The sequence below is a fragment of the Carcharhinus amblyrhynchos genome, chromosome 10 (genome assembly GCF_965287045.1).
Source record: "Carcharhinus amblyrhynchos chromosome 10, sCarAmb.v2.hapA, whole genome shotgun sequence".
In the NCBI taxonomy this organism is placed as follows: domain Eukaryota; kingdom Metazoa; phylum Chordata; class Chondrichthyes; order Carcharhiniformes; family Carcharhinidae; genus Carcharhinus; species Carcharhinus amblyrhynchos.
This window is the reverse complement of record NC_137333.1, coordinates 72,409,772-72,423,734: the sequence shown is the minus strand read 5'-3', so window position 1 is coordinate 72,423,734 and position 13,963 is coordinate 72,409,772. Positions and strand designations below refer to the sequence as shown.

Genomic DNA, 13,963 nt, shown 5'->3' with positions numbered 1-13,963 from the left:
AATAGACACCCTGCTATCCCTCCAGCCTCACAATTCTGATGCTTCTCCTATTGCCTGACACAAATTTCTAGGTGTCCAGATAACCAACAACCTGTCTTGGTCCCTCCACATTGATGCTACAGTTAAGAAAGCCCACCAATGCCTCTACTTTCTCAGAAGGCTAAGAAAATCTGGCATGTCCGCTACGACTCTCACCAATTTTTACAGATGCACCATCGAAAGCATCCTTTCCGGTTGTATCACAGCTTGGTATGGCTCCTGCTCTGTCCAAGACTGCAAGAAATTACAAAGGGTCGTGAATGTAGCCCAGTCCATCACGCAAACCAACCTCCTATCCATTAACTCCTTCTACATTTCCTGCTGCCTCAGAAAAGCAATCAGCATAATCAAGGACCCCATGCTCCCCAGACATTCTCTCTTCCACCTTCTTATGCCAGGAAAAAGATACAAAAATCTGAGGTCACATACCAACGACTCACGAACAGCTTCTTCCCTGCTTTTGAACGTTTCTACCTCGCACTGAGTTGATCTTTGTCTACACGCTATCTGTCTGACTGCCGCATTGCATTCTGCACCCTCTCCTTCCTTTCTCCCCTATGTACTCTATGAATTGTATGTTTTATTTGTATAGGGTGCAAGAAACAATACTTTTCCCTGTACCCCTATATATGTGACAATAATAAATCAAATCTGATCAAAGTATCTCCAACATTTGCTCTTCCATTCTTAAGTGAAGGCTTTATAGAGGTTCCCCCAGATCCAGTGCTCTCCCTTATGTCATCAAGCAGCTTGGTCTGCAGGAAAAGTCGGTATCAGTTAGTGCGCACGTTATGTAAAAAATTGTGCACGGATGTGAGGTAGTTTCATATGGAGCACATGCTGAGAGGGACAAGCAGCAAGATGATCAGTGATGATGTGCAGTTAAGTAATGCAATTTTTTAAAATTCGTTTATGGGATGTGGGTGTCACTGGCTGGGCCTGTATTTATTGCCCATCCCTGAGGGCATTTAAGAGCCAACCACACATTGCTGTGGGTCTGAAGTCACATGTAGACCAGGCCAGCTAAGGGTGGCAGATTTCCTTCCCACAAGGGCATTAGTGAACCAGATGGGTTTTTACAGCAGTCGACAATGGTTTCATGGTCACCATTTCTTAATTCCAGATTTTTTATTGAATTCAAATTTCATCATCTGTCATGATTGGATTTGAACCTAGGTCCCTGGAGCATTACGCTGGGTCTCTGAATAACTAGCCCAGTGACAATCCACGTCACTGCCTCCCCGTATGCGAAATAGAAGAGGAGTTACTCATAAAGTGAAGTGTTTTCCAATTATTACCAGGGAAAAGCAGAATGCTGATTGTGCTTGAGGGCTCAGCACAAGTGTGATTAATGTGATTAAAGGGATTACTATTATGTCTGTGTGTGATTAGAATGAGGAGAATTGGGTACTTACCATTTGTGATTGGAGTAGAAACACATAGAACAAGGGAGGAAATTGCTTGTTGCAAAGTCTCATACTGACAAAAAGAGAAACCAGATCATTGTTCTCACCTTTGCTCTCTGGCTAAGGGAACTGCTCTCATGTGTTGGGGATGAAACTTCACAGTCACCTCCTTCCAGACCTGCTCGTGTTTCCATGGGGCAAAAATAAACTGTCTTGAACTTTGAGCCAAAACCAAGATCATCATTGTTGTTTCATCACTGAATCTAAGAGCTCCTCCAGGAGACTTCTACCACAGCAAGTTCCAAAACTAGCACCATTGTTCGTCCAGTTTAATGCTTTAAGAGGTACAATCTCACTCCAGGATTTCAATGGGTGAGCACTGAAATAAAAGCAAAATGTTGCTGGAAATCTGAAATAAAAGCAGAAAATACTGGAAAAACTTAGCAGCTTGGCAGCATCTGTGGAGAGAGAGAAACAGTTAAGAGTTCCAATAAAGAGTCATGCGCATTCGAAACGTTAACTGTTTTTCTCTCCACAGATACTGAGTTTATCCAGTATTTTCTGTTTTGTTTACGTGGGTAGTGTAGTTTCATTTCAGCTTAGTATTGAAAGACTACTGCATTATTGGATGTACTGCCTTTTGGAAGAAGTGGTAAATTGTGAAAAAAAGAGTCCATGCCACGATTTGAAGACGAGAAGTGGAGGTTTCTTCACATTCTGATAATTCATCACTCAACCAAAGACAGATTAATTGCCTATTCATCTTATTCCACCACTTTGCTGCGTGTAAGTTAGCTGCTGTGTATGCCTACATAACAGTAGCTGCACGTCAAAGGTAATTTATTGACCATGAAGTGATTTGGGTTGTCCCGAGGCTGTGAAAGGCACTATATAAATGCCAGTTCTCTCTCCACTATGTGCTTAGACCATGAAAATTAACAACAGTCCAAACGCCCAAACTCACATTTTCACTGGAGAAGGTGGAGACTATTTTTCTAAATAATGACACACAGCTGCCTTTCCGTGGCATCAGTTAACTCTCGGGCTAATTGTTTGTTTTTGTTTCGATTCTTCGGTTCGAACCAAGAGTAAAAAGAGCCCTCATTTCTTTCACATAGAGACAAATCAGAACTGTTGACTAGAAATAGACATTAATCTGTGGATGCTACAGGCAAATCAGCAGCAAAGCAAAACTATCAGGTTCGATCTTACCGGACATAACGGTGTTGACCAGGATCTTATCACCGTTCAGGCTGGCAGGATTTTCCCATTCCTCTGCAGGAGAATTTGTCGGCCAGCCAAATCTCCACTCACTGCAGCAGAATGGGAAAATCCCACCAGCGTGAATGGTGATAAGATTCTGACCAACCCGGTTATCATCTCGGAATGACCCAAAGTGCTTCCTAGCCAATGAAGTGCCTTTGAAGCCGTTTTAGCTGAGGAAAGAAACTGCACACAATATTTCAGGTGTGGTCTCACCAAGGCCCCATATAACTGCGACAAGACATCCCCACTCCTGTACTCAAATCCTCTCACTATGAAAGCTAACATACCATTTCCTTTCTTCACTGCCTGCTGCACCTGCTTGCTTACTTTCAGCGACAGGTGTTCCAGGGTCCCCAGGTCTCATTGCACTTTCCCTTTCTCAATCTACAACAATTCAGATAATATAAAAGCAAAATATTGCAGATGCTGGAATCTGAAACAAAAACAGAAACAGCTGGAAAATCTCAGCAGCTCTGACGAAGGGTCATCCAGACTTAAAACGTTGGCTCTGTTCTCTCCCCACACATGCTGTCAGACCTGCTGAGATTTTCCAGCATTTTCTGTTTTCATTCAGATAATAATCTGCCTTCCTGTTTTTGCTACCAAAATGCATAACCTCACATTCACCCAAATTGTACTGAATCTGCCATGCATTTGCCCAGTCACCCAACTTGTTCAAATCACAATGAAGCATCTCTACATCTTCTTCACATCTCATTCTCCCACCTAGCTTTGTGTTGTCTGCAGATTTGAGGTAGTACATTTAGTTCCCTCATCTAAATTTATTCCTATATTAGAGGCAAGAGAGTAGTTAGAGGGAAAATTGGTCCTCTTAGGGACAAGAGTGGAGAGTTATGTATTGAGCCGGAGGGAATGGGGGAGCTCCTGAATGAATACTTTGCGTCGGTATTCTCGAAGGAGAGGGGTTCGGAATCGTGCGGTCTCTTGGAGGGAGCGGAGGATCAGTTGCAGGAGATATCTATTACGAAGGAGGAAGTGCTAGGGCTTTTAGATAGCGTAAGGACGGATAAAGCTCCGGGGCCTGATGGTATTTATCCCAGGCTGCTTAGGGAGGTGAAAGATGAAATTGCTGGGCCTCTGGCGCAAATCTTTGTCTCTTCTTTGGACACAGGTGAGGTCCCAGAGGACTGGAGGGTAGCAAATGTGGTACCGCTGTTCAAAAAAGGTAGTAGGGATAACCCTGGAAATTATAGACCGGTGAGTTTGACATCGGTGGTAGGGAAATTAATGGAAAAAATACTTAGGGGTAGGATGTATGAGCATTTGGAGCGTTGCGATCTGATTAGGGATACGCAACATGGCTTTGTTAGGGGGAGGTCTTGCCTTACGAATCTGGTGGAATTCTTTGAGGAGGTGACAAAAACGCTTGACGATGGGAGAGCCGTTGATGTCATCTATATGGATTTCAGTAAGGCGTTTGACAAAGTCCCTCATGGTAGGCTGGTAGAAAAGGTTAAGACGCATGGGATACAAGGCCAGGTAGCTAGGTGGATTGAGAACTGGCTGGGTAATAGGAGACAGAGGGTAGTTGTGGAGGGGACCTTGTCGGGCTGGAGGCCAGTGACCAGTGGTGTGCCGCAGGGCTCAGTACTGGGACCTCTCCTCTTTGTAGTATACATAAATGACTTGGAAGAGAGTGTAGGTGGTGTGATCAGCAAGTTTGCTGATGACACCAAGATGGCAGGGTTGGCGGGTACTGAACTGGATTGTCAGGTGATACAACAGGATATAGATAGGTTGGTGCATTGGGCAGATAGGTGGCAGATGGAATTTAATCCTGACAAATGCGAGGTGATGCATTTTGGAAGGAATAATGCAGAGTGGAGCTATGTGATAAAAGGTAGACAGATTAGGAGTATAGACGTACAGAGGGACCTGGGAGTGCAGGTTCACAAATCCATGAAGGTTGCGTCACAGGTGGAGAAGGTTGTTAGGAAGTCGTATGGAATGTTAGCCTTTATAGGAAGGGGTATAGAGTTTAAAAGCTGCCGTCTAATGCTTCAGTTGTATAGAACGTTGGTTAGACCGCATTTGGAGTACTGCGTCCAGTTCTGGTCACCTTACTACTGGAAGGACGTGGAGTCTCTGGAAAGGGTGCAGAGGAGGTTTACCAGGATGTTGCCTGGCATGGAGGGGCTGGGTTACGAGGAAAGGTTAGAGAAACTGGGACTTTTCTCCTTGGAAAGACGGAGATTGAGGGGGGACATGATAGAGGTATATAAGATACTGAAGGGAATAGATAGAGTTAATAGTGAGAGACTGCTCCCTAGACTGGGTACAAATACGAGAGGTCATGATTTAAGGGTGAGGGGGGAGAGGTATAATTTGGATATGAGAGGAAGGTTCTTTACGCAGAGAGTTGTGGGGGTATGGAACGCGCTACCGAGTAGGGTGGTGGAGGCAGGAACGTTGGACTCGTTTAAGGTTCAGTAAGATAGACACATGAGTGAAACGAGGATGGAGGGTTATGGTAGGGGCTATTAAATAAGGTTAGAACCTCGGGAGACACCGGAAAAGCAGGCTTGTAAGATTAACGTTTTTGTCTTTTTATTCTGCAGGTGGAGGTCCACCTCGTTGTCAAACGAGGGGCATGCACACGGTGGGTCGTGCGTGGGCTGCTCTTGGAAGTTCCGGGAGTGGCCTAGTACTTCGTGTCGGTGTGTGTGCTTGATCGTGGACCGGTAGACGGGCGCCGCAACAGCTCGGTGACTAGCACTGCTAGCTGTGCAGATACATGGATTTGGGCCTGTGTCTGTGGGAGTTTGTGCATTCTCCCTGTGGTTGCGTGGGTTTCCTCCGGGCACTCCGGTTTCCTCCCACACCCCAAAGATGTGCTCTTAGGCTGATTGGTTTTACCAAATTGACACTATTCTCCCCTGAATCTGGCTAAGTTAGGGGTTCCATTCGTAGACACGCACGGTAGAATAGGTGTAGGGTGATGCGGCGGCGCGGGCTCGTTGGGCCGAAGCGCCTGTTTCCCGTGCTGGGTTGTTCTTTGTTCTTTGTTCTAAGTCATGAATACATATTGTGAATAGATTTGATTTGATTTATTATTGTCTCATCTGTTAGTATACAGTAAAAAGTATTGTTTCTTACATGCTCAATAAACAAGAATAGCTGGGGTCCTAGCACTGATCCCTGCAGTATCCCACTGGTCAATGCCTGACACTTAGAAAAATACCTGTTTATTCCTACTCTTTGTTTCCTCTCTGTCAACCAGTTTTCGACCTATCTCAATACAGTACTCCTCATCCTGTGCACTTTAATTTTATTTGCTAATCTCTGATGTGGGACCTTGTGAAAGCCTTCTGAAAGTCCAGAAAGTCTTTACATTTGATATTTTCTTTAACTTTTTTACTTAACCACATATGATGGGCTGTCCCATTGGAATTTTTCATTCTCATTGAAATGTGTCTATTCTATGTATTCTGAAATATTTCTTTAAATGTCTCCACTGCATCTTTTTTGACCTGTCACTTAACCTTGTTTGTCAGTTTACTTTAGCTAGCTCCACTTTCATATTTTCATAGTTGCCCTTATTTAAGCTTACAACACTAGTCTTGGACCGACACTTCCCCTGCCCCCTCAAATTGGATGTAAAATTCAATCATATTCAATCAGTGCCCCACAAACTGGAACCCACTTCTCATTATTTCTCTCACTCCTCGGACCTAATCTTGCTGTCTCCTGAATTATTCTGACTAAGTCACCTTCCCTAGACTCCTTTGAGCAATGGTTTTGAACAGCAAATGCACAACAAAAAAGAATTCCACCTGTTGTTGTGAATTTGTTTTTTACTGTTTAAATCTGACACTGTGTTGAACAATTTGTTTGGGCCTGATTTATCAATTCCATTCTTTATCATCATACAATTAAAAATGACAACTGCTTCCACTTTTCGAAGAAAAATAATAGCCTCACTGGATTGATTAAAATTTCAGAGACGTGATGGACGGGATTTTTCCACTCCACTGCGTTAATCGAGTAGCATAGTGAGGCGAGAAATATGAGAGTGGTGGAAAATTGAGCTCAATTGTGTGGGGTGGGCGTGAATGGTTGACAGTTCTCCCATTAAACAATGCGCATTTGTACACAGTATACTGAGAAATCAGCGCACGTGTACAATAGCACCCATAGCAGTCCACAGCCGGCTTTCCAGCATGAGTAGGCTTTGCCCACTCCTCTTACTGATGGAAATCACATTATTGCACAGAGTGCCTTAAACGCATGCAACTTACCTCACTGGAAAAACAGGTGAGAAAACAGGAGGTTTTCTTGCTCATTCAACACTTAGAATTTTCCTGATGTATGTTTGACTGTGTTGAATTGAGCTAAGTCCAGTCAATTCAAACACTGATTTTGCCCTTCCTAAGCTGGGGATCATTTTTTAATGTATAATTACTGATGATAATTGGGCAACAATGAATTATGTGTCAGCTTTGGTTCAATGGAGAGCATCTTCTTCATCTGAGTCAGAAGTTTGTAAAGGGACTTGAACACACATCTCAGGCAATACTCCAAGTGTAGTACTGAGGGAGTGCTACACTGTCAGCAGAACAGTCTTTTGGATGAAATGTCAAACTGAAGCTCTACCCTTTCAAGTGAAGGGCAGATTTTGAGAAAGATCATGGAAGTCCTTCCTGGTGTCCTTGTCCAATATTTGTCCTTTAGCTAAATCACGAAAACAGGTGAACTGGTCATGATCACATCACTGTTTGTGGGATCTTGTGTGCAATTTGGCTGCTGTGTTTCCTGTGTTACAATATTGACTACACAGCAAGAAGTACTTCATTGGCTTTGTGATACCCTGAGGACATGAAAGGTGTGATAGAAATGTAAGGCTTTCTTTCCAAAGAGGGTTGCACGAATAATGACAACATTTCAGAATTGTTGAAGTTGTACAAGACATTGGCAAGGCCACACTTGCTCTACTTTGTATAGTTCTGGTCACCCAATTATAGAAAGGATATTACTAAACTAGTAAGAGTGCAGAAAAGATTTACTAGGATGTTACTGGGACTTGATGGTTTGTGTTATAAGGAGACACTGGATAGACTGGGACCTTTTCCCCTGGAGCGTAGGAGACTTAGGTGTGATCTTATAGAGGCCTATAAAATAATGAGGGGCACAGGTAAGATAGATAGTCAACATCTTTTCCCAAAAGAAGGGGAGTCTAAAACTAGAGCGCATATGTTTAAGCTAAGAGGGGAGAGATACAAAAGGATCCAGAGGGGCAATTTGGTGAGTATCTGGAACGAGCTGCCAGAGGTAGCAGTAGAAGCAGGTACAATTTTGTCTTTTGAAAAGCATTTGGGCAGTTACATGGGTAAGATGGGTATAGAGGGATATGGGCCAATTGGGACTAACTTATTGGTAAAAACTGGGCAGCATGGACAAATTGGTCTGAAAGGCCTGTTTACATGCTGTAAACCTCTATGACCTCTACGGCTCTATGCAGTCTCCAGCAATGGAATTTCTGGAAAAATGTATGTCAATAGTGCAGTTTGACAGTCAGTTTAACCTGGATAGGGGGGAAGAGTTGAGAGACAATAATGCATTTGTGCAAATGTGGGTTAATTAAGGAAATCTGGCATTGATCTGATATAGGCAGATTGTTTTTAATAAACTTGCTTGAGTTTTTTTTGATGAATTAATGGTTACAAATAAGAAGTTTAGAGTGCAAAATTTGGGTATTTGCAGTAAAATGGGGAATGAATGAGGTCACGAAACAAGCTCTGCATTCTGTCCAATGTGTCTGGGAGGTTCTTATGTGGACAACCTCCCACCCATTGACTCTGTCTACACTTCCCACTACCACAGAAAAGCAGCCAGCATAATTAAGGGCCCCACACACCACAGGCATGCTCTCTGCCCCTTCTTCTGTCAGGAAAAAGATACAAGAGTCTGAGATCACATACCAACTGACTCAAGAACAGCTTCTTCCCTGCTGCCATTAGATTTTTGAATGGATCAACCTCGCACTAAGTTGATCTTTCTCTACACCCTAGCTATGACTTTAACACTAAATTCTGAACTCTCTCCTTTTCTTCTCTATGAACATTATGCTTTGTCTGTATAGTGCACAAGAAACAATACTTTTCACTGTATACTAATACATGTGACAATAATAAATCACATCAAATCAAATCAAAAAGGAGCCCAAATCTAAGGTTTTGCTGTGAAGTGGAAGATGTTCACAGCTGCGGATTCTGGCAAATATATTTGTGCAGACTGTGTAGATTATTGCCAAGTTTCACAAAGTAGTGTTAGGAATGACAGCTTTTGTAAACAGTTATACTTTAAACTGCCTCTTTAATTCTAAACTATAATGGAGTTGAGGATCTAGGGGATGTCCAATTGGCATTTCTTCCTGGAATCATGGCCCATATGATTAACATTGGCAATGGAGATGGTTTTGCAAATTCAAGAGTCCATGACAACTCATTGTAGTACTGGATTACAGGCTTTCCTGAGATGTCACTGAGCCTAGAAGTCGGAGGATTCATCTCATTTGGCCTGCAGGAAAGGAATCTTGCAACTTACACTGTGGAAGTCAGTTCTGGGATCAGATGTTACCCAATGGAAAAGGAAAAAAAGTAACAGTCATCAGGTGTTGAGAATAACTTTGGACTGCTTCAAGGAGAAAGTATCCACTTCAGGGATAGTGTAAATTATAAAGGTGACATAGAATTTCTGATCATTATAAAATGTTAACTGGGGAAACCTTCTACTGTTTAAAGTATAAGTTGCCTACTGAATAACGTTTAGTCAATGTTGCTTTTAGTTTGTTTGTCACGGCAAGTCTTGAAAGATCCTTGTGTGATTCTTTTTGTCAGTCATCAGAAAATCAAATATAACGTGAACATAGAACATAGAACAGTACAGCACAGTACAGGCCCTTCAGCCCTCAATGTTGTGCCGAGCTATGTCCAAACCCAAGATCAAGCTATCCCACTCCCTATCATTCTGGTGTGTTCCATATGCCTACCCAATAACCGCTTGAAAGTTCCTAAAGTGCCCAACTCCACTATCACAGCAGGCAGTGCATTCCACACCCCAATCACTCTCTGAGTAAAGAATCTACCTCGTTCATCCCTCCTATATCTCCCACCATGAACCTTAAAGTTATGCCCCCTAGTAACAGCTACATCCACCTGAAGAAATAACCTCTGCACATCCACTTATCTACCCCCCTCATCATCTTACAAACCTCTATTAAGTCGCCTCTCACCCTCCCCCACTCCAAAGAGAAAAGCCCCAGCTCCCTCAACCTTTCCTCATAAGACCTACCCTCCAAACCAGGCAGCATCCTGGTAAATCTCCTCGGCACTCTCTCCAATGCTTTACAGAGATCTCTACAGGGATCATAATATAACAGATGATACATTAGGGTAATGTGGTTGATGTAATGATGTACACGGACTTCCAAAAGGCATTGATAATGTCTGTCACAACTGACTGATGAGGAAAGTTATAGAACATGGTATTAAAGGGACAATGCAATGTTGATGGAGAATTGACTTTCTGACGATAAGGAAGCATAAAGTAATGATGAATGAAAACAGAAAATGTTGGAGAAACTCAGCAGATCTGACAGCATCTGTGGAGAGAGAATAGAGCCAGTGTTTTGAGTCGGGATGACTCTTCATCAGAGCTGAGTGAGGGGGGCTCGTCAGTTTACTGATGTGACAAAGATTGACATTGGGACTCCCCAGTGCCATAACCTCATTCTTCATGTTATATATTCAAGCCTAGTTATAGATGATATGAAACTGGTGAGTATTATGAACTGGGACATGGATAGTGTTAATCTTCCAAAGACATGGACAAGTTGATGGAATGGATGAGCAGGTGGCAGATGAAATTTAATGCCAACATGCCACAGAATGATAGATGTGTTACAGCACAGAAAGAGACCATATTCCCCGTTGCCACTTAGTGTCCCTCCCAGCGGCCCTGCAAGCTTCTCTGGATAATGCTCCAATTCCCTTTTGCAAGCTGTGATTGAATCTGCCTTTAACACACCCTCAGGCAGTGCATCTCAGACCCTAATCCCTTGCTGCGTAAAAAAAAATTTCCTCATGTTACCATCGTCTCTTTCACCAATTACCGTAAATCAGTGTCCTCTGATTCTCCAATCTCCCACCAATGGCGATAGTCTCTGCTGCCCCGGCCACTCGGATTTTGAATACCGCTATCATGCGGTGGATGCGGAAGGATTGCTCCCATTGGTGAAAAGATGGGGCTCCAGTGGATACAGTTTAAGGTGCTTGGCCAAAGAAACAACAGATACGAGGAAAAACTTTTTTCCGCAGTTGGCAGTAGGATCTGGAATGCACTGTCTGGCGGTGCAACGGAGACAAATTCTTTCGAAAGGGAATTGGATCACTGAGTGAAGAGGAAAATCTTGCAGGGTTCAGAGGGGAAAGGTAAGCGGGTTGGCACCTGTGAATTGGTCGAGCAGAGAGCTAATACAGACACGATGGGCCAATGAACATCGTCCTCGGCTGAAACTGTTCTGACAATACAGTTAATGGTAATGATATGATTTGAGGACATTGCATGCGCCAGTTAAAAGCTGCCCCCAATTCTTCCTGAATATTTTTCCCTGACATTGAAAAGCATTGTCATCAACTAAATAAAGGGAAGGTCGGTTGCTGAGACAGTGTCAGTCTGGGGCAAGGATTTCGGGGGCAAAATTAGGATCTGTGGTTCAACCAACCCGTTTCCCCAATGTACTGGAAGAGGCTCGTCCCATATTAGAATGAGGGACACCTAAAGAGGTGCCAGTTAGTTCATTTGATCCCCAAGAATTCAATATGAAAGAGTTAGACCTGATACTTAAGCATCTGCCAGCACATGTCCGATGCAGGTTACAGTGACACCAGTACAGGCATGCTGAAAACTGGATAAAGTGGCTATTGTAAACCACCTTTCAGTAATTGTTACCAACCGCTTTTATATGTCACATCGCTCACAGCTGTATCAAACTGCAGAACAGTTTGGTTTGGAGACAATCTGAAATGATAATCCTTTGAGAGGTACCTGAAATCAATCGCAATACTGGTGCATGAGACAAACAATCAAACAAATCAAAGGAATGGCCTTCACTCCAGGAGTAAACTGCTTACTTACTGCCAGCTTGGACATAGTTAAAAGGGACTCGCGTACCTGGGTCCCACCAGCAAAGGTATTTCCCGATTCGTACAACAGGGCACATAATAGCGTTCCGATCTTTAACCCAAAGTTATTGTAACAAACATCGCAAAAAGGTCAAACCAGGTTAGAATGGTTATCCTTAATCTCTGAAGGTAAGCCAATAAAGAATATCTAAAGGTATTGACAACAAAATTTGGATCATTTACCAATTGTCACCACAGGATTGCTGCTTATGTTAAACAGATTTGTTTAAGAAGCAGAAGTGGGGTCCAAACACGGACTGGAAGCTTCCCAGTCTCACTGTCTCACACCGTTTAATCTTGCTTCAAACTCATATACTGATAGCATTGCTCCTGAACTTGCTTGCCTGTTGGGATGTGGCAGCTTTTGAACCGCATCCCACGGCAAAATAAAAAGCCAGTAAATAGATAGCAGTCGCTGCTGAACAGACCTGAATGAGGTGAGAAATGAATTTCTGTGCACAGTGTTCCGTCGGGTGCAGCGATTATGTTGAAATTCTGTCTCTCTTTAATTCTTTTCTCTCTGCCTGCTGAACAGGTACCGGTGTGGTGTGTTCGGAGTGGCTCCAAATTCTGTCTGGCGTTAGAAATAGAACAGAACTATGAAAAGGACATGACAGAGACCAGCCCCCACCCCGCCGGGTCTCCCACCGGCTGGGTAAACTCGTTAACAGGGAGAAGTGCGGGAGACACATGTGGCGGCTACTTGTTCTAAAGGATGCATGTACAGCATTACCCAACACACGTGAAGTAGAGCTGATCTCTTTTTTACAAAATGCCAAAATGCTAGCGGCGAATGGTCAAATCCTCTGTTTCCAAGGTACGTTCCTCTGAGACTCAGAAGCGGATTATGTGGAAATTCCTCTCAACTATAAATCCGCAACGGGAATCCCACCGGGCTCCCTGACTATTTAAAAGTTGCCTAAATATCTTTGCCTGCTCCTGCCTCTAAAATCAGCCACAGTGTGCACAAAGATATTTGTTTTGCAATGATAGAATTGGCAAAGTGTGACCAGCATGTCAGAATACTTCTGGAGGGGGTTATCTTGGATAGTTTAAAAAACATGGTGTGTGGCTGTTCGTTGCTCAGAAAACCTGGACAATAATGAGTCTAATTAATAAGAAATGCAACATGGCAAATACCAATTAAAATGAAACTTACCTGAACCCTTTGCGAGAATCTAGTCCTGTATCAATGACGGGGTAAGTCACCAATAACGGAGTACTCCGCAACAGTGTTATACAGTAACAAATTCTGACAAGTTCATTTTCATCATCATCTTACCACGCCTTTTTTTTTACATGCTAACACCCGGCCTACCTAGCGGCAGATACACTCATTTCTGCCCAAGCATGCCAAGATTAATACCTCGCAACATCCCTCCCAAATTACATTTGCCAGTCAGCTCCCTTTTTAATATAAAAAATACACATTTATAACACTTCTTCTACACGTGGCCATCACAATTTTTTTAAAATCTTTAGCTTTTTTGTGTGTGATTGAATCCAGTGTGTGACACAGAGCAGGGCGAAACGTGATTGAATTCAGATTATTGGCACACAGCAGCGGTAACAAATAAATACCTGACTCGGGGGAAAGGCTCCCCCACTCCGGGCTTGGCAACGCCTGCGCTCACTTTGCACTCTGGTCTCTGTAGTTCATTACCGAGCCTCCTGCTGGAGCGGGGAGAATCACACCAGCACTGTTGAGTGTGGTAGCTCAGAGTTCCCCTGGATGCACTGCCCTCCCACACCAGCTCCTGGAGACGCCGCTGTTGCCCGAGGTTGGGAGCCCAGGCGCTGTGTGTTCCTGTCTCCTCCTTCAGCCTCTTGACTAGCGGCATCTGAAGGAAAGCCTGGAAAAGGCAGTGAGGAAGCACGCCAACAGGAACGCCCTCAGAAATGCCAAGCATTAAAAAACACACTGACTCATTTTGCCTTTAAAATTCTACTTTTGAGATGCGTTGTTACATTATTTTAAGTCCCGAAAATAGTCGCACATCTGATCACAGTGGCCCGCTGACAGTTCTTCAATGAAGTTGCCTTCGCGGT

At 43.5% G+C, this 13,963-nt stretch overlaps 1 protein-coding gene across 3 annotated transcripts in view; it reads right to left on the bottom strand.

Annotated features, from left to right (window-relative positions):
- sgcg (sarcoglycan, gamma) overlaps window positions 1-13,686 on the bottom strand; it is a 599,427-nt gene extending 585,741 nt beyond the window's left edge. For 2 of the 3 annotated variants that reach the window (XM_080197918.1, XM_080197920.1), the window contains exons 1-2: window positions 13,074-13,109; window positions 12,343-12,488 (exon numbers count right to left, since the gene is read on the bottom strand). The gene's annotated coding sequence lies outside the window, so the exon portion shown is untranslated. Of the gene's footprint in view, window positions 1-12,342; window positions 12,489-13,073; window positions 13,110-13,495 lie in introns of those variants that run through there. The other variant, XM_080197919.1, reaches the window with a different exon arrangement.
- Window positions 13,687-13,963: the final 277 nt, after the last annotated feature.